We start from the raw sequence: 5,656 nt of genomic DNA, 5'->3' as shown, positions 1-5,656 counted from the left end.
ACGCCTTTTTTAGTTTTTACTGCTTTATAATTTACGTATTTACGCATAGAAATAATTTTTTTGAAAACTGATAGATTTAACTAAAAAATGTGATACTAAGCTTACGATATTTCTTTTATTTAGTAAACAGATTTAGTATTAAACTAACACTAGTACTGATTACATTGATAAATTTAAAAATAGTTTACACTTAAATAATAAATTAAACTTATTTGGTACTACAGCTAAAAGTCTGCAAGACTAAAAATTTTAATTAAAACTAATCAAAATGAACAAAAAATTATAATTTTCTAAGTGTTTAGTTCATTTATTGCTACTGAAAGGATATTAGTTTTTAAACATTTTTTTTTTTAATTTTAAACGATAGAAGCCGAAAATTGTTTATAAAAATAAATAAATTTATAAAGAAAATGTTAAATCCTAACTGGTCTTCAAAATTTTGAAAGCTGCTTTTATTTTAACTAAGAACAAAGTTGCTGCTTAACATACTAAAACTATAACTCGTAGGATAATAAGTTACGTAGCTACAATGGTTAGTAATTGATCAATTAAATTATGTAGCAGTCAAGGATTTAGTTAAAATTTCTTAAAAAGTTTGTTTTGCACGCGTTTTAAACTAACAAGTGATTTTATGAATTAAAATTAGTTTAAGATAAAGCAGAACTATATATAAAGTTTGCTTATATTTCTAATTATTGATTGTAATGATGAGAAGCTTTGACATTTTCGTCATTATTATTATTTGAATAAGCCTCTTAGTTCACTCACACTAAATTGAGTAATATATTTTAGTTAAAAAAAGTAACTAATATAGAAAATTTCACATGAAAATAGGTAATAAAAGTATCATTACTTAAACTTAAGAAAATTATATATAATAGAAATAAAAAATAATTAAAACTTGTTAAAACGTTTGGATACATATAGTATTTTCTCTTAATGTAATAAACGAATTTTAGCCACCTCAAGGTAAAAATGTAAATAAAAATTTATTTATATGTCTCATATATACTAACATTCGCATGAATAATAGTATTGCGTACAACTAAAAATAAAAATACTACTCTTTGTTTTTGATTATGAAACAAAAGTATTATAGCCTATTCTAGAATAAAAATGAATGGATTGAAATTAAAAATTTATTTTATGAAGCAGCTTCGGATATTTAATGGTTATCTTTTGATTAATTCTTTTAAAAGCTTGCAAACCTTTGATATTAGTTTTAAAACTATAAAGCTGTGTCGATTCTAGAAATTTGTTCAAATTCTATTATACCGTAACTTCTTACTTTTGTTAATTAAAATAAAATAATTTAATAAAATTTGTTGTAATTCACATTCTTATTAATTATTTTTTTCCTTTTATCAATTTTTTATCTAGGAAATGGCCAAGGAAAATGATAGTGTAGCATACATCATTTTGATTTGGGGCCAAATCGTAAGAAATATTAACATTAATTATAAAATAAACATTTAAGAGTTTAAATAATATGCAAACTAAGGGAAAAAGAAAAAAAAATATAAAAAAAAATATTTATTTTTAGTTTTAATACCATATGATGAGAAAAAAAAAACCTTTATTTTTGGAGGGACCCCATGAAATAATTCCAACCCCAAACCAAATATTTTTTTTTTAAATTAAAGACAAAGGTGCGTTCTCTAAAATAAAAATTTTTTTTTTTAGATAGCTTTTAAGATAAGGAAAATAATTCACATTAAAATTTTATGTTTTTTGAAAAATTAATAAATTTGCCTATAAAATTTACTTTATGCTCGTCCATTTCGTTAGTTATTTAATAACATTTCTAAATTGATGACGTCACATAGCGACAAACTGCAGCATCAAGTCTAACGCGGTTTTTAAAGCAATTACCTTTTTTTGTAAAAATTTTGAATTCGGGTTTTAATCACATTACTAGTGTTGTTATTAATAATTCTATCATTTTCATTGGCTACTATAATTTTTTACGTACCTACAGTCTGCAGAAGCCTTTTTGCTATACAATAAAGCCCACAAGATTTTTTCAACGACGCCGAAACTCATAAAAACTGACTCGAGAATAAATTCTTTATATGTGTTTTACATTGAAAAGGTACTTTCTGTGGCATGATTTATAATCATTGAGTTTTTACAAGCGACTTATCAAAGAAAATCAGAAAAACTTTATAAAAAAATGCGTATTATTTAATACCAGTTGGGATATGGATGATATATGTTTATTTCTATATACTATAACTATACTATCTCGAAAATAATAATCTGAACAAACTAGTTAAAGTGCCAAAAACATAAATTTAAACGCAGTTCACTTTTTTATTAAAGATATAACATTTAGGAATTCTTTCTTTTTTTTTCAATTTAGTATGCTACTTAATAATTATTAACACTGTCAGACTTTTCAGTTAACTCTTAAAATATAATATAAAAGTATTTTTTGACTCGATTTTTAAGCGTACCTGTAGTTCAAACACTGTGTGAAACATTTAAGCTACATGATATTTTATATACTTACACAATAAATTTATGATACTGTTTAAAATATTTTTGTTGTTGTCTGAAAGTTTAAAAGAGACAATAGTGTTTGACATAAATGTTTGTACGGTTTATTTCATAAGGTATAAAAAAGTACTTTTGTAAACAAAATTAGTGAGTAAAACATTAAGTAAACATGATTTGTTTTAAAAAACAAGATGTAATAAACCAAGGACATAGTTTTTAACTCAACTTTTTTTGTAAATTTCTACTAAATAGTAATATTTTTTACGACCATTACGAACACAGACAATTAAGTATAAACATAAAGACCTATATAAGAATAACATAATCATGCTTAGTTATCCAGACAAATTACCTAATAAAAAACGAAATTTCGAAGGAGACAAAATATTGTTATAATTTTCAATCATTTTCTTATAGTAGACTACTTTGAATTTTCCTTTGCTTCACAAGCAACTATTTTGACCTTATCACATTTAATTAATCTATTTCTACTACTTCCAGTTTCGTACACTCCATCTTCTATAAGAAGAGTCCAAACATTATCGCACGACCTATACGACTTTAGAACTCCGTTGAAAGTTACTCTGTTTCTTATTTTGTTATTCAAAGCCTGAAAAATAAAACACTTGAATTCTAGTTTTAAATTTAAAAAAAAGTGTTTTATTTTTTCAGAACAGCCAATTATGGTAAGAAAACTGCAATAAGTTTCATTTTTAATACAAAGAAATAAACACTTGTTTATTATTAAACTTTATACTTCTAAAAGATTAATTCATTTTTGGTTTAAAAACCAAACAGCTTTGAAAATTACTTATGAGAATTTTATCAAATTTATTTAACTGTTATTTCATATAAAAAGTTTTGCCTACAATTAACATTGTTAAAAATAATTTTTATTCTATAGCTTTAGCCTATATATACTAATAAACTAGACTTTTGAACAATGTTAACTTTGATGTTAACTAATGAAAAGTTTTCACACGAGGAACAATAATTTCCAAAAATTAATTACTGTTATAAGTTTAGTTTAACAAGGGAAATTTTAACATGACCTGAAATTATCTTATTTAATTAAAGTTGAATAAAAAATAACACACATGCAACCTTGTTGATAGATTTGTCAAACTCTTGCATAACTTCCATTGCAACTTTTGGTGTAATGGCCTGCTGTTGAAGAAGTTCATCCAGTGTTTCTTGCAGATAGCTTCCCAGTGTAGTGCCACGGTATAACTGGTAACTCATAATGACTACTTCTAATTTAAATTTTTGTTTTTAACAATTAATAATTATTTACATAAAGAAAAATTTTAATTATTGAATCAACAAATAGAACATTAATATTTTATTAATATTTTTTATAATATACACACCACGCATATTTAAGTTTTAAATTTATTTAAGACAATTTGTTACCATGTGTTGGTCAGATACACTTACTTTTTACTATAGTATTATTTAATAAACTCAAATTGGTATAAAAGTTTAATTTTTAGTAACCAATCTTTATATCAGACAAGCAACAATAAATAACTATAAAACAAACTGACTTTATTTTTTTTTGTACACAGATGTTGAGTATTTTATTTTCTTAACTAAAACAACAAGTTTGTATATTGATTTAAATATTAACCAGTTTTTACTGTGGTATAATTTAATTTCTGAATTATTGTTTTAAATGTTAAGTAATACAAAAAAACTATGAATGATTGAAATATGAAAACAACTAGAAAATGTTTAACAGATACAACAATACAGTGAGTTGTAAATTAGTATTACAATTATTTTAGTAATAGAACAGGATATTAGAAGAAAACATCAGATAAATAAGTGAATTTAGGAGCAGTTTTTAAATGAAATACATATATGTCTAAAATTTAAAAGGAAATCTATTTATTGATAACAGATGAACTCTGCCTTATAATAATTAAAGTGTTTGATGTATACATCAAAAAAAAAACTTTTTTAATTTACAAAATTCAGTTATGTTATATTTATTGAAACATTGATTATTTTTACAGCACAGACTTCTGAATTTCATTAAATGTTTATCCACTGACCATAATTTACAGCTGTAGTAAAAACAAGTGACATTCAAAACAACTATAATTGTGTATAATTTTTTTTATGTCATTTGGACCTAAAACATTCACTGTTTAATTATTTAAAAACAATTTTAAAAAATTAAGTTTAGAAGCTTAAAAACATTACTTTAGTTTAACTTAAACGTTTCTATAAAACTTGTCATATAAACAAAGCTATATATTATAGCATTAGTATTGATATGTTGTATCAGTAAAACAATAACTAAGTTATTGCATTAGTTTGTCAACATTAAACATAATCAATAACCATTATACACTACACAGATAACATTTGACTTACTTATTGGTAGACAATATCTAGCTACTAATTATTAAATTATCTTCAAATTATAAAAATTGTAAAATTTGTTCAAATATTTTCTATTTGGGGTTGCCACTCATTTTTTCAAAATTTTTGTTTTTATTTTAGTTTAAAGTTATGTTTAAGGTAAGAAACTGTGTTAACTGTGTTAGTATAAAAATATTGATAAGATACTGTAAAGCTACTTTAAATATGTTTTATAAAAAAAAAAAATGATGATAAAAATTTATTATTGTTTATTTTTGATAAATTTTTCGAGTCAAATCGAAATTTTACTACTGAACAACAAAAAGTTTTAAAATTCCAGATTTTTTTTCAAAATTTCCCAAAATCCAGGTTTTTTTGCCTATATTGTCGAATTCCAGGTTTTTCCAGGATACCAGGTAAATTGGCAAACTTGTCTATTTTAAATGTAATATACAGTATAAAGTTACTTATCAAAATAAGTTCTATTCTAGTCAAAATAGTTTAGATAAGAGTTTTATCTGATGTTGTGTGCTTTTAACAGTTTTATAAGTAGAGTAGTGATGAAGCATACCATTTCAAACTAAATTTTAAATATAGAACAAAAGTCAAAACTGGTCTATAGCAAATGTAGATTGTTAAAACATAAGGGACAAAAGTAAATGGATATGTATTTGATTTTATTCAAACTTTTTTATTAGTTATCACTACTACTAAATATAAAATTATGAAAAGCGAATTGCTTGTATATGATTTTTTTATTGCAGTTTTATGACTCTACTCTAGTATT

The 5,656-nt window shown here is 23.4% G+C and overlaps 1 pseudogene; it reads right to left on the bottom strand.

The window, feature by feature from the left end:
• Positions 1 to 2,920: 2,920 nt before the first annotated feature.
• Positions 2,921 to 3,741, bottom strand: LOC145847930 (transcription initiation factor IIA subunit 2 pseudogene; annotated as a pseudogene).
• Positions 3,742 to 5,656: the final 1,915 nt, after the last annotated feature.

Source organism: Thalia democratica, unplaced genomic scaffold (assembly GCF_965202585.1).
Source record: "Thalia democratica unplaced genomic scaffold, ktThaDemo2.hap1.1 HAP1_SCAFFOLD_1158, whole genome shotgun sequence".
Lineage (NCBI taxonomy): Eukaryota > Metazoa > Chordata > Thaliacea > Salpida > Salpidae > Thalia > Thalia democratica.
Note: the sequence above shows the minus strand (reverse complement) of the source record. Positions and strands in the feature narration are given on the sequence as shown.